The following is a 16,713-nucleotide window of genomic DNA, read 5'->3' on the forward strand; positions in this document are numbered from 1 at the left end:
CTCTTTTAACTACTTTCTTGGACCAAGATCCTTTGTATAACTTGTATACATCCCTTGATCCTCCAAGAATCGATTTCATCTCGGGTTTTCACCCATTTTTCATTTGAAACCTCATTTCCTTGTAAATAAACCAAGCAAAGAAGATAAACACGATCATAACTCGGTTTTTACCTTGTGTTCTTGCCAAAAAAGCTTGGGTTTTGGATGGATGATGAAGAGGTTGAGAGGATTTTGGGAGAAAGTTTGTGGAAAAAAGAAAAATGGATGTGTGTGTGTGACTAGCATGGACCGATCGGTCCATGTTAAGTGGGTGGGGGGGCCCACATCTTCAACCATGGCCACACATTCGGATTGCGTAATCCGGATAATGTTGTGGATAATCTGGTTCAGTTCGTTTTTCGGTTAAACGTTTAATTCCGCTCAAAACGAGGCCAAAACGGTCGTTTTTCGGCTTAAAAATGAAATTTATATAAAACTGATTTAAAAACTTTAAAAACTTAAACCATGACGTTTATTGACTTAACACATCGTATTGTCGGTAATTGTGCATCTTTTTCGGCTTGAACGATCGTCTCTTGCTTGGTTTGATGTTAAAGGTTTCGTTTATCGTACCGACGTACTAATAAATCGAAATCATTTTTCTGTGCTATAATTTACTTATCCCGAAGCTTTAATACTTCGTAAACATCACTAAACATTATATATTTCGTCTATAATGTAATTCCCGATTCGTTCGGGTTTCAATAACCGTTCATCGATTAATCGTAATTCCGATACGACTAGTTGTACATTTGAGTATAATTCGTACTGTGAATCTTATATACTCGTATAAACACATTATAATTCATATATTCAGTATTGAATAACACGTAAATAGTATATTCCGGCTAGGGTATACCTGAATTTGCCGGAATCGTTACAGGTAATGAGATTTAGAATTTTGTTTATCTTGGTGTCTAACTCATAATCGGTAATCGAGTCACGAGTCCGGTTCCCCCTTAAACCGACTTTGGAGAGTGTTTGGAATTATTATTTTTATTAATCTCATAACTTATTATTATTATTATTATTATTATTATTATTATTATTATTATTATTATTATTATCAACGAGATTATTATTATTATTATTATCTTTTAACAAAACAATTCTTATTATCAATATTTTCATAATAATAGATTATTATTATAATGATTATTATTATCATTATTATTATGATTATTTATGAATATTATTAAAATCTAATATTGTTAATATTATCCATTTGTTTTATCGAACCGAAACCCATGTCGGGCCTAGTTGTCATTTAGTCATCGTTACTCGAGTTATATTCTTATCACTAATACTGTTATTATCAAAATGTCATAAGTAAGTTATTATCATTAATATGACATATATAATAATAATAATAATAATAATAATAATAATAATAATAATAATTAGTAAAATTCATAAATTTATTAATAGTGTAATCAACAGCAAAAGTAATTACTATTACATTTGTTATTATTATTACTATTATTAGTTTTAACAACAATTCTCAATTGGTAGTATTATTATGTATTATTATCATTATTATCTTATATATCTATATCTATATATTATATATAGCATATTTTAAAATTATTATTATCATTACTATCATTATCATTAATAATATTATTATAAACTTTATTATCTATTCATTTTCATAAACCGAACTCTTGATTTAAACCCGTCTTGTTTCTTTTAATATTAGTTTAGCCATATAAAAGCCCAATAAAATAATATTATTTTATTTTAATTATCAATTAAGTATGAGTCCCTAATCATTTATAAATTAACCGGTAACCTGACTAGCAACCGAACCTTCTCGTTCAATGTTTCAATGTAGTTTCAACTAAAGTTCAATTTCATTAATATATTTTATTTATTCGTTTTCCATTAGCTTTCAAGTCGTATTCGTTCGTTTCTTTTACAAGCTTTCTATATTTCGATCATTTATTAGTTCTCGATTCGTCAATCGAGGTTAGTACTTTCATACCCCTTTTTCCATCTTTCGTTTTGGGGTGATATTTCATACTTATCAAACTAAATGCTTTATTTACTTGAATCTTAAACCCACAAACGTGACTGTATACTTTACTTAAATAATTGCTCGATTTGGTGTTATATGCTTACTTGCTTATGTGTTTACCGCTTTTGGAAGGTTGATTCATAAATCCGTGAACTATCTGATATTCTTTTATAGCACGGTGCCGTTAATGTATTCTTATTAACGACCTCATATAGAAATCCTGAACCATCTGGTATTCTTTTATAGCAGGTGGCGCTAATGTGTTAGCGATCTCATATTATCCATATTGTTGCTTTTATTTATCGTTTCGTATACAAGTTTTGTGAATTTTTATTACTGTATACTTATATGCTCAATCTTATGAATTGCTCACCAACCTTTGTGTTGACAAACTTTACTTTATGAAATGTTACAGGTTTGACTTTTGTTGACTCGAGGACTTGACGAAAAACTTTACCAAGACCATTATGATATTAGTAAAACGAACAATATAAATGTTACATGTATTCAATTTGTTTGTGTGAACGAGATGTGTTGATTATCGATTTATGAAATAAATCAGTTGATTAAATATTGTCACTTTAAATAGTGTCTTGTGTATTTGTCCAATCACGTTGCACCCCGGCATGTTCCGCCGCCTATGGTCGGGGTGTGACCCCCGAGCAGGGTACACTTCATCTAGCAAGGTGTTCTTCAGGCCGAGCACAGTTTGCTTAACTAGAAAACCCTTGGCCAAACCAAGCTTGTGATGCCAAGTAGTTGGGGGATCTAGCAAGGTTTGATTAATAAGCAAGAATCCGAGCAAGCTTGTGGAAAAGCAAACAAGATATACTAAGTGCTTTCACTAGCAAGCTTCAACCCCGAGCATGCTACAGTGTTAACAAGTACACTTGTGTTTGCTTAATAAGTTATCTTTAACAAAAGGGTTGAAGGGATTCATGAAGGACAGCTTGCTCGTAGGACCATATCGGGCAAAGTTTGCTATGGTCAAAAATATTGAAGTATGCTAGGTGAGTATTTTCTTAGGAAAATACTCTAAGTAAAGTCTACCCGGAGAACTGTTCCCGAGCACACTTCAAGGCTACCAGGTCTACCCGTAAAGGACAAAAAGCCACAAAGCCTACTCGGAGAAGACATTTGTGATAAAGTCTACTCGGAAGACCTGTTTTACAGTTAGGATAGTTTTGAATATATAATTTGAATATGTACCAATCATTAGGGTTTCTAGAAGGAATGACAGTTGTCAGGTGGTGGCAGGCCTATAAATAGAATAATTTAGGGCACGCCACCACAAGACGGAATACACGGATTACACTTTTCAGATAAGAACGAATATTCCTGATAAAGTGTAACGGCCGCCCTAGGTTATTCATTGAAAATACATTCCTCCAAAACCCTAATCGATTAACATTTGTATGAGTATATTTATATAAATGGAAATCTTTTGAGTGACTGTTCGTGTTTGTTGCTTTTATTAACATATTGAGCAACAAGCTTGATTGTTTCTGATTCCGCCGTTAACAAACAAGAATCTTTCCTAATATAGCAATTCGTCATTAACCTTCTTTTCGACACATTTATTGTGTGGGTTATGACATTTTTGTGAGTATTGAGTGATTATTCGGGACCTACAAGATCAAAGAGATTTCAAGAGAAATAAAATATGCTGGTGAATACCTTATCAATAGTTATGTTGAAGATATCGATGAATTGATTAAAGTTAGAGGTGAGATGAATTTGATGATTGAAAAAGCAGACTTAACTCGGTATGAAAGAGTACGTCCATCTAAAGGGTTAGATTTTCTGTTGTTTTTAGTTTTGAACAACCATCAGAAGTTACTGTTCGTGTACCTACTGGAATAAGAAACAAGGGTTGTGGCTCACACAAAACAGTTAAATCAAAGAAATAGTAGCCATTAGTCGATCTGGGAAGAGTTATAGGGAGTGTCAGATTTGTCACCATCCTGGCCACAATAGTAGAACTTGCTAAGCATTTCTGCAGCAACAGCAACAATAAATCCTTAGTGAAGCGTTTTTAAGCGTTTAGGTAATTCATTGTTTTAGATAGAAAGAGTTAGCCATTGTTTTTAAGCGTGCGTAAAGCGTTTTATATAGAAAGAGTTAGCCATTGTTTTTTATTGTATTTTGATCAATTCATTAAAACGTTGATCATAGTTCATCATCAGCCAATGCCCCAACATTGATGGAGTTTGGTTTACTTGTAGTCTTAACATTGACCCAAATCCCATTTTTTCCAAACAAGCTTTTTGGTTAGAGTTCATTGCACTCACTGCATCAACAATGTTAAATGGTGCACATCTTACTTGCTGTTATGAACAATTATGATTTGATAACTATCCATATTCTAACCCCCACATTACCATTAAGTTGTATTAATTTTATGACTCTATAAATAGAGGGTTCTTGTATTTGATCTTAGATACTCAATAAGAAGACTTCTCTTATTCATCATTCTATAATATCTCTCTCTATATTATGTTCTTATATTTATCTACTATGAATGTTGGTTGTTAATAGGTCGTTGTTTCACAACACGTTATCAGCACGACAATGCTATCTCCATGTTCTATCCTCATACTAGTCTTGAAGCATATTTAATCGTCAATGGAGTCTCAACTGAGAAATCAAACCAAATCCAAGGTATTGTTTGTTCTTTGTTGATGCATGTTATAAACCTCCTTTTTATATGATTTAGCACCACTAAATAAACCCACTACAAGCAAAACTAAAATATGATGTGGTCTTTATTTTAATGAGGAAACTGTAAATTCGAAAATATGTTTTATCATACGCATGAGTTTTTCTCAGGAGTGGATTTTACATAACTGATATGTTGAACCATTGGTATCACATTATTATATGTTTTAGTTGGTTTCCATTCTACACCAATCTTTGCAACCTTATTTCCAGTATACATAGTCCATTTATCACGATTTTTTTAACACATAGTTATAATGTTTTGTTGTACTTTTTATATTATGTTTTTAATATTTTTTATCCTAATTAATAAGCTATTGGAGTTAATGGATCAATTAGTTAACATTCTCTATTGACCACTTAATCAGTTCTAACACGAGTGTTGTTTATTTATCATCGGTTAACTATCGTCTTTATGATTTGGCATTGGTATGCATTAAATATTGATTTAAATATTAATCAATTTATTATTCAAATACCTTTGTTTGCTTCATTCATCCACTAATTTTCAAGAATTCATACAAATATATTGTTTGAATCATACCTTTATATTTTATTTTGTTAATGTTAATGTAAGAAACTATTCATATTTCTTGGATTGAATACTTAATTTTACATTTAATATAAATGTAGTATTTTATTCTCTTAATAGACTGATAAAATAAATATGGTAATAGTATAAAGTTTTCAAAGTAAGTTGCATAAATTTTGAAACCGAAAAAATTTAGAAAGTTCAACAGTTTCAAAATTGTCCTAGGTTAATAAGTTTTAATTTTTAAATATGATGAATAGTAATCGGAAAACTACAATTCTATTAAAAACACTATTCTAATATTTTATGTTAAAAATGTTGATGATTATATAATAGTTTATGTGGATATTTATCAATATCATTATATTCTTACTAACATGTTATGTATTTGAAATGCTTGGATTAAAAAAGCACATGCATGTGAATTAACTTAACATTGACAAGCTCACAAAATATTTCATATTATATGGAACAAAAAAATTTGGTAGTATAATAAGACACATTCGATCATATGTTATTAAAACATAGTAAGACTGAATATATAATTATACATTTATATGTTTAAAGTTACAATCACAATTATATGTATATAAGATATACGTGTGATTGGTTATATCGTTATAGGGCCAATACATAAATTATATATTTCTAATTATAAGTGATGAATACATTTTATTCACATGGTTGTATCATAACTTGTTGTACTTGGTGATATATTATATAGTCTTGCATTGAATAATCTATGTATACATTGTGTCTAATGTGATATCAATTTTGAAAAGAACATCAACTGACCAAAGTTGTGGTATATGATCACTATTGTGATAAAGGTTTATTGTAATATGACACCAATCTGTCAAAGCTCACTAAAGCTCATTATAAATATATAGAAGCTTGTGAGATATTGGATTGTTAAATCTTAATCTCAATTAATGTTATATGATGAGAAGATTATTTATATACGTTGAAAATAACAATTTCCAATGTCAAATATGCTCTTGAAGTAACAAGATTGTTAAAAATGAAAATATACAAGGTTTTAAACGCACTGCATGAAAACGCCCACCATGAAAGTTGTGGGGTGATAATCCATTCCCTAAAATGAATGTGATGATAGATTGATCAGTGTCGCGATCATTACATAACTAAGAAAATTGTAATGATATCACCATAAAATTTGTATAGTCAATAGTTCATTCATTGAAGTGAATGTGATGATATAATGATCGCTGTGAAGTTTGTGATCATAGTAATTCAAGAAATTGTTATGATGCTCATGCTTAATGAGATTAAATATGTTAATAAGGTGATGATTATACAACGATCATTATAAGGTCATGATCATAGTAAAATGAGGAATTGTAATGACCCTCATATTGATAATGAGATAAACCATGTTAATATTAAAATTGACCACAAGGGGCACTCTAAGGGAGTGATTATACGAGAATAAAATCGGGAAACGTGTTTTAACATGGACGTTTGGAATGACGATACATTATTCTCTCGTATTTGTTTGTCGTGTAATAACAAACACAAGTGAAACTAAAACATGTATGATCATAAATCGAAATTTATGGATCATGATTGTTAAATATATTGGCTTGACCGGTCAGACCATTCCGAGTAATTGATGATGTGAAAATATTGAAGAACCAGAAAATTCTTCATGGTAATTAAACATACAACGTGTGCTCTCAAGGGGAAGTTAATTATTAACCAACTAAGTTGGGTGTAAATTTCTAATATACTATGAAAATGACAAAACGATATGTATATCCTGACATGATACCATTTAGTGTTTTTAAAATCGATGCATCGTCTAAATGGTTATCAAATTCGCAACCTGAAGTTTGCGTGACTTGTGACTTAGCTGATAGCGAGCACATTATTCTAGACTATTTTGATAAATATGGTGATCTTGACTCCCATTTTAGTAATGATTATTGGAATACGTGTTAAACTACATGTGACGAATTTTGTTACAAAAAAAAAAGTTGGTTTTGTCGATGACGATGATCAAACTTCTATGATTGATTGCAAAACCAATAATCATGAGAACAAGAGTTCATATTTGTATGTTGCAGCATATGTTTTTGCGTGACATATAATTCACATATAGCCAATAAGTTATAATACTTCATCCCCATTACAATTGATTTTCGGTCAGGATCCAAATATTTCCCATTTATAGTTTTTAAAAGTGCATAACAGCAATTACTCCACCATAGTGCACAAATATGAGACATCAAGGAAGGTTGGTAATATATGTTGGATATGGAAAAGTATTGATAATTATGTATTTAGAGTCATCAACGTGGGATTCGTTTACAACTCAATATTGAATTATACTTAAACAAAATAATATTTCAAACATGAGGGGGAAATAAGAAGCAGTTGGAAATTAAAAGGTTGTAATGAATTATCAGTATGTTGATCCTCAAGTTAAAAAGTGCAAACAAGAATTTAAAAAGATAATTCATTTACAATAATTAGCGAGTTAACTACCAGATGCATTCACTGACCTAAATAGAGTGACTAGCTAAGTCACATATAACAACTGCTATTGCTCCAATGAATGTTACTAAAAGGATAACCATACACTGGTAATGGTCTATGGCACGCCTGAAGCGTGTTAAACTATTTCGTTCAAGAATAAAAATCCTTGAAAATGAAGCAAGTAATGAAAATGATCAACTCGAGGTATACTGAAAGATTCCCTTTAAGAGACGATAGACATGATAGTTCTAGAAGAGAACCTTAGGTACCTGAAAATAAAAGAGATCTCAACAAACTATATCATGTTTAGAAATATTTGGAATCGAAACAAATAGACGTTGATGATATATATTATTATAGCGCTTGAATAATAAAATGATGAGGATCAAGAACTAAGTTCTACCGGTAAATGAGATATTAAAATGATTGGCCAAAATGAACAAATGTAAATGATGTAGAACTGAATTCTCTCACAAATCTGCTAGTTTTTGGACAAATGGTCCACACAGTAATTGTTGTAATATATATTAGATATAAAAGAGTCTTTTCCAGCGAAAGCGTGTTAAGAAAAATAAAATTATGCAAAGGTAAGGCGTACTTAATGGCACAACGATGAGGAGATATATTCTCTAGTGGTGGATGCAACACAATTTAATATAGTAATACAAGAGAAAAATTATATGCATCTGATAAATAGAATGATAAGGAAATTTATCCTTGAAGGATTTAAATTGCCAAAATCATATATCATAAGTTCTCGAGAACTATATGATGGTATTATATAAATTTGGATCATAATACATATTATTCTTGTATACATCGATGAATGGAATATATATGGAACTCCTGGTGAGTTTTCTAACACGATTTATTGGTTAAAAGTAAGCATCTTAAGGATGTAATTCCTATGCATTAATAAGCATATGGTGATATTGAATAAACTATGTACAAGAATGGTACAATATGGAATGAAATTAAAATAATTCTAGATGACATCTTTAAATAAGACATAGAAAAGAATGTGCTAACCAGATGAAGTTTATGTGCCAATCTCTTGAAGAGTAAATTTGTATACATGATTGGTTAACATGGAAGGAAGTCCATGATGGATTGCAAAACCTTTTGAGTCGTATATTGTATACATGATTGGTTAACGTGGAAGGAAGTCCATGATGGATTGGAAAACCTTTTGAGTCGTATATTGTATACATGATTGGTTAACGTGGAAGGAAGTCCATGATGGATTGCAAAACCTTTTGAGTCGTATATTGTATACATGATTGGTTAACATAGAAGGAAGTTCATAACAAATTATACGTGCATGAAGCATTTAAGCTAAAAGCTCAAGAAATTTGTTATATGAAATTAGCAAGTTCTATACGTGAACTATAAAAGCCTAGTCAGAAATGATATAATCAACTCGGTGACTATCTCTTGGAAAAGAGATATGAATATGATATATTTGATCCATGTATGGAATATTTTAATATTAATCAATAATATAATGTTGATGATTGCATTGTATCTTATAAAGAGATTGTATGCGTGAAGAGCATTTCTATTATGATAATTTTATAAATCAAACTTCATATATAAAATGTTGGAGCATTTTAATATGAATGAAGTTCATCTCATATAAAACAAATTACCCTAATTCGAAATCCAATCTCTTAGTCAAGAAGTACTATAGTTTAATGCAATTGGTGCAATATTTCTTGCTAGTTATACATAACTAGATATATTATTTATTTATATTTATTGATAAGATGTAACTTGTTTCAAGTGAAGAGGCTTCAAAATGAGCTAAACATAAATATTTTGATACATTCATGGTATGAAAGGTATGCGTTTATATTTACTAACCTGTAAAAAAAAGTTTGGTTAGTTATGTCGATGCAGTGAATGTAATATAGCAAAGTCATAGATGTTGCGGTACTTACTTACAAGATGAGGCACTACAAGTCACTTATTTACAAGATGATGTACTATTAGTCAAACACCAATATTTCTCTAAATAATGAAGTGTAAGCTACAAGATCAAGCGACGGATTGTTAACTATAAAAGTCTCAAACAAATTTTCCAAGAAGATCGAAACCCATAACTTACGGATGTATAAATGAGGGTGAGTATTATAATAGTTGAACTCTTTTTCCCTTAGCTATGGTTTTGTCCTAATGGGTTTTCCTAGAAAGGTTTTTAACGAGGCAACATCAAAAGCGTATATTCTCTTTATCACATGGATAGTTAAGGGGGAGTGTTATGAACAATTATGATTTGATGAATATCCATATTCTAACCCCCACATTACCATTAAATTGTATTAATATTATGACTCTATAAATAGAGGGTTCTTGTATTTGATCTTAGATACTCAATAAGAAGACTTCTCTTATTCATCGTTCTATACTATCTCTCTCTATATTATGTTCTTATATTTATCTACTATGAATGTTGGTTGCTAATAGGTCGTTGTTTCACAACACTCGCAACATTTTGTTTATAAATCCAACAAAACGTTTCCTTTGTATCCTCTCAGTTGTCTTCTTTTCTTTAACAACTTTTTTCTTTGGTTTTTGAAAGTCCGAGTCAGAGGTACTATCTTCTACATCTTTCCTCTTCTTTGTTAACAACTTGTTGATTGGAGCTTCAAAGTCTGAATCAGAGTTTGCATCAACATGTTTTGTTTTAAGATTTTTCACTCCAGCATCAACGTGTTTAGTATTATTATCAACACTCTTTCGTTTAAGATCATTCTTTTTATCCCCTGCATTTTTAGCTTTAACTAAATCACACATAGAAAGCTTAATAAACGCTAAGACTACATTAAGATTAAGTGCATACATCAATTTGCTACAATCATCCTAAACGCATACAGACATATGTTGAATTAACTCCCTACATCAAGATGCTATAATCATCCAAAACGCTTACAGACATATTCATAATTAACTCCATACATCAACTTGCTATAATCATCCCAAACACTTACAAAACACTTACATACATATCCAGAAGAATTAACTCCATACATCAACTTGCTATAATTATCCTAAACGCTTATAAAACGCTTACATGCATATCTAGAATTAATTTCATACAAGCAAATGATACAATTATAATAAAGCGCTTTGTAAACTCTTAAGACTATATCCATATTAACACAAATCATAGAACGCTTGTACTACACTTAAGCCAAAAATTAAAGCATAATTTCATTTGAAATATATAGAATGGTACAAAGCAATACAAACGCTTGTCAAACGCTTACAAAATCAATGGTTACATATTTACAATGATGAAACCCTAAAACAATTACAGTAATCATAAAAACACAAGCTTTGATAGTAATATGAGGTCTGTCTTCGTTTTCTTTTGATCTTATTTCTTTTCTCATTGCATATGATTTAGGGTTCTTCGATTTCTCCATCTTCGTTATTCGTCTAGAGTTGTTCAGTTGATTTTTAGGGTAGTTGTTTCGTACGCTTAATCGTCGCTGGATTCAGTGCGGTTATTTTTTGGAGTGATTTTATGGATGTTTAGGGAGATTATTTTGACGATCCTACCCTTTTAGAAAAAATCAGGCGCGTGTTAAGAAAATTTTGATCGGACGCTTGAAGACCTCGCGTACCTATCGTACGATAAGAGATTAGCGTACAGTAACGACACTCTATGTATATATGGGAGGGTTTAAATGAAAACCCTATAGTTTTATGAAAACTATGAAAACTTCTCTTAACCAATCAAAACTTTTCTTTTTATTTTTCTTTTTTTAGTTAGAAGGTTAAACATGTAATTTGATAGATTAATATTTTCGTAAGTTTCTCCTTAATTATCTCTCTCTCTCCCATTAATGTATTGAAGTTAAAAATATACCTGAAAGCCAAATCATCCAACTAAAATCAAACCTCCCCAAAGGAGGTAGTCGTACTTTTTCTTTCTCTCTTCGTGTTTTGATGATTTTAGGAACCGCCGGCAGTGTCGACATCTTTGTCGCCGATATCTTTTGTAACTGGATTTCAGTTTTACCCCACATACGACTATTTGAGGAATTAAGATTTATTTACGTGAAAAGTGTGTGGGAAGTCGTTTCGATTTGAAGCTGCTTCAAAAGTGACGTCTACAAATATGAATCGGGGAGCTTGCTGGTAGTTTTGGTAGTGTTTTCAATGTCTTCTATAACTTTTTCAATTGCTATTTGCTTTAAGTATATGTGATAATATGAATTCCATATATGTAGCTTAATATATATTTGCTTAGAGATAGGGTTGAACAAATAAGGGATAAGTTTCTTGTAAACTGATGGGGGCTCAAGTATTGAAGAACGGGCCATGTTATATTTGGAGGCTTATGATTGTGCCTCCAAAGGTGGCCCACGAAAACGGGCATAACTTGGCCCACGAATCTCGTTCCAAGCCTATTACCAGTCAAATCGAAGCTTGAGACGAGGAGCACGTTGTGGAAAGTGTGTGGGAAGTCGTTTCGATTTGAAGCTGCTTCAAAAGTGACGTCTACAAATCTGAATCGGGGAGCTTGTTGGTAGTTTTGGTAGTGTTTTCAATGTCTTCTGTAACTTTTTCAACTGCTATTTGCTTTAAGTATATGTGATAATATGAATTCCATATATGTAGCTTAATATATATTTGCTTAGAGATAGGGTTGAACAAATAAGGGATAAGTTTCTTGTACACTGATGGGGCCCAATTATTGAAGAACGGGCCATGTTATATTTGGAGGCTTATGATTGTGCCTCCAAAGGTGGCCCACGAAAACGGGCATAACTTGGCCCACGAATCTCCATTTCAAGCCCATTACCAGTCAAATCGAAGTTTGGGCCATGTCCGAAGCCCAAAAACACCTTCTAAATAAAGTTATGGACCTTCTATTGTTTTTCAGCAGTTTTGCATTTTTCTTTTTGGGTTTGTATTAGGCCCATGGCCTTTTTTGGGCCCATCTCGTATTAGAAACTCCATTTATATGTTTCTTATGTAATTTGGAGGGACATACTTGAATTTTGATAATAATCATTTTTCTCTTCACTTTCTCTGACCTTTGGGTGGGATTTGGAGGGTTTTTGGAAGATCATCACAGGTATTCACTGAATCAACGTGATCTGATTTCTATTATCATTTTTACCGCTGCATCATAAACAGATGGGCCAACAGAAATGGCAACGTATTACTAATTAGATCGCTGATAAAATAGTTTCTTTGTGTTAAAAACGAATAAAATATATAAGGGGATCATTTACTAAATGAACCCACCATATCCATATGTATTACTCGAAAATGAAGTTTGTTTATACATATGATCATTGAATGTATTCTTGAGTTTTGTGTATAACGCATGAATGGCACAACGTTTAAAAAAGATTATCGTTAACAAATATTACCGGTAGATAAAAGAAAAACTTTTTTAAAATTTTAACACAAATCTCCTATAAAAACAAACTCAAACTTCAATTTTTATACACACTTCTACTAATTCTCTATAAAACACTCAAATATATATTTAAGAACACCAACCAATATGTTTCCCTACAACAACCAAATGCTAGGTTTTGCCGCATACGCCCGACAAGGCAACGCAAACAATCCCGACCCAAGTAATCCACAACCGAACCCATCTACAGTCTCGATGCCAACAATCCCTATCCCTCAAACCTCGTATCCGTTCGACCCGCAAATGGTCTCGTACATTCGATATCTAATTTCTGAAGCCCCTAACCCAAATATGGTGCCCGGTTTCTAAAACCCAACCACGAATATGATGGCTGGTTCCGGAACCCGACGACGAGACAGTGCCGAAGACACAAATCAACCCGGAGTCACAACCCGTCCCGGAGACACGCGGTGGTTCAAGCCAACGTGGAAGCGGACGTGGGCACGTAGAGAAACCTGTTGGCAAACCTCGGACTAAAAAGACCACTATACTGTGGACACCCAACGAATGTGAACTACTTGCTCGGGCGTATTGCGCGATATCAGAAGATCCCGAGTGCGGTATGTTTTTAAAAATATATAATGTTAGAGGTGGCAACGTCAACTCAATTCAGTTATTAATCAAACCAAACAAGCAAAATCAAAAAATATTTTAAATGTGAAAAAGAAAAACGGGTCAAAATAGTTCAAAGTGTATTTTTTATGCATAAAACTTCAAGATTGGATTATTATGAAATTTAAAATACTATGTATTTATGAAAGAAAATGAACTAGTGATCTGGGTCAACTAGAAAGTTAAGCCAAAAGTATATTTTTAATGAATAAAACTTCAAGATTAGATTATTACAATAACTAAACAGACTATATATTTATGAAAATCTAAAAATATAGACAAATAGTTATCCATGTCAACCCCCTTGGGCCCTTGTGCCACCTCAGTATAAACATACATATGCAGCAACATCAGACCATACCAATATCAAGAGAAAGACCGCCTTGGGAAGTACGAAAACTGGAATGAAATCCTCTGCAACCGAGAACACCACCTCCTACATCGGCAAAGTTCTTCACATCATTGTGGAAGAATGATTGGCGAACAAGTAAACAGCCTCTGCCACATAAAACAAATCAAAGTTAGCCAGAAGAATTAATAAACAGTTAAATACTTATATTAAAACAATCACAGTATAACTTACTGTTTCGCAGCATGTTGCCTGAGAATAATATCAAGAACCCTTAATGCTTCCTGAGAGTTCTCTGACTCCTGACCACGTAAAGCTTGTGCAATCGATTGCATTGGAATCTTGGCTGCAAAACTTAACTCAACTTTGAATGTTTTTGATTGATACTGGCGACGCATTCTTTTTTTATCTTAATTTTCAGGGCTCGCGTTTCCATTGTTTCTGAACATGTAAAACTTGTTAAATATCATATTTTAATTTCAACCTGAATTGATTGATATGTGGCATACCTGTTTGATGTAACATCCTCCAAAACCACAGTGAGTTCATGCTTGTTCCTTGGAAGTGATCCAATTGTGAACAAACTTTTCTCTCCATCATATGCAAATTGTTTCCCTGCTAGCTCACTACCATATGTTTCATGAACTCGGTCCAGAACTTTTCGTCCTACGCCTTTTCCATCAACAGGACGCCCGTCTTCATAAAACAGAGCAACCTGTTTGATCCGATGCGAAGATATTAAACATTTAAACAGCTTATAAAGAGTATGAACATTGAAACAATAAACATGGTTATCCAATAATTAAAGACATACACTGTAGTGAAAGAAATGGCCATCAACATTTGACATGCTGACTTTAAAGTGATTAGTCAACAGATGAACCTTCTGGCCCTTGGAGGCTAACCCTCGCCTAGCCATCGGCACGCGGTTCACCTTCTTCTTGACCGGTTCAAGGGCTTGTTCAGGGACCACATCATCTGGTACAGGTGGAGGAGGTGGCAGAGCCTCATTGACTACTCCATTACCATCTTTTTCTTGTGAATCCATAACTAGTTCCTGTGTAAAAAAAGTTGAACAATTTCAGTTTATGGAACTCAAAACATCTGGTAGTTTATAACTTTATATCAAAAAATAAAAAATAAAAAATAAATAAATAAAAAAGAAACAGGGTATTTTTTATGGATATAAAAAGTAAATCACTCAAGAAAATAAAAAAGTAAAAGTAAAAACAAAAGGCAAAAAGAAGGTGAAAGAATCTGTAGAAATGACACACATGCAGACATAAGTTTGAAAACTAATTTTGAAGCAAAAGAAATAAAATAATAGATCTAACTCAAACCCACAAAATAATCTACAAAAACCCAAAATCAGTAAATCCAGCAAGAACTGCAAACTCCATTAAACAGTCACATCACACAAAAGCCTAAAACAGAATAGAAAAATAATACTAATACTAATAATAAACACCAGCTAGCTGTAAACGGAAACAGAATAAAATGAACCGTACATCTACAGATCTCGAATCTTATAAATCTCTTCAAACAGTAAAACGAAGCTACAAAACAAAACTCATTTCCCCCAAATTCTTTTCAAAGCCCTAATTTACACCAAAATACCAAACAAAAACTCACTTCCCCAAACATTTACAGTAATAATAACCCGATTCAAACAATAAACATCACAGAAACCGAACAAACTCGATTCACACAAAAAACAACCAACATTGGCCCCATTTTGGGGGTTTTTAACCGAAAAAATTACCAAATCGGAAGCAGGCGAAGGAGAATCGTAGTGAAAGTAGTAAGATTAAGGAAGAAATCAAGGAGATTATACCTAAAATAGCGAACAACAGGAGCACGAAAACCCTAATTTGTGTTTCTAGAGAGAGAGAGGGTGTGAGTGATGTATTTTTTTTTGAATGTTTAACCTTGCCTCCTACTACTTACAATAAACCGTCATTGCCAGGGATCGAACCGCCTTTACCATCCCACCAAAGTGGAGACGGCGTGAGTGATGTATTGTATTGTATTGTATTATATTGTGTGTTGTACAAGTGTATTTATGTGGAAATAATAATGTGGATGTGGAGCATGGAGGGGGTGACGTGTCATCATATTGTTATTACCCATAAACTGCTGCTGCTGCTATTTTTACTGTTATTTAACATTTTCTCACTTTGTGTTTCTTTTTTATTATTACTATTAAGGGGTGTTATTATTATTATTATATATATATCGAATATATTGAATGAGAACATTGAGTTGGTGTGAAACTACTTCGTCACATAAGGAATATCATGAGTTTTTCATGGAGATGAAATTTGGATATATGGAAATGGAAACATATCATTTGTGTTGCTCGGACATTGATTTGTGTTATAATGATGATGAGGTGGGGGTTACGGATACTAATATTATTTGTATTGCTTGAATATTCATCTTGTGGTTTATGAAGAGGTGTTTTGATCTTTTCTTTTCTCTTTTAATATGATCATTTATCTGTTTAT

General features: G+C 32.3%; 1 pseudogene across 1 annotated transcript; it reads right to left on the reverse strand.

The window, feature by feature from the left end:
* Nucleotides 1–10,280: 10,280 nt before the first annotated feature.
* Nucleotides 10,281–16,127, reverse strand: LOC143614557 (protein argonaute 4-like; annotated as a pseudogene). The gene is made up of 6 exons (XR_013150307.1): nucleotides 16,041–16,127; nucleotides 15,021–15,263; nucleotides 14,716–14,921; nucleotides 14,441–14,647; nucleotides 14,214–14,355; nucleotides 10,281–10,667 (listed from the first exon to the last, which is right to left on the reverse strand). The product of XR_013150307.1 is annotated as a protein argonaute 4-like (transcript).
* Between the last annotated feature and the right edge of the window lie 586 nt (nucleotides 16,128–16,713).

This window comes from Bidens hawaiensis, unplaced genomic scaffold (genome assembly GCF_021521415.1).
Source record: "Bidens hawaiensis isolate Kalapana, Puna unplaced genomic scaffold, B.hawaiensis_p1.1 tig00040308_1, whole genome shotgun sequence".
NCBI lineage: Eukaryota > Viridiplantae > Streptophyta > Magnoliopsida > Asterales > Asteraceae > Bidens > Bidens hawaiensis.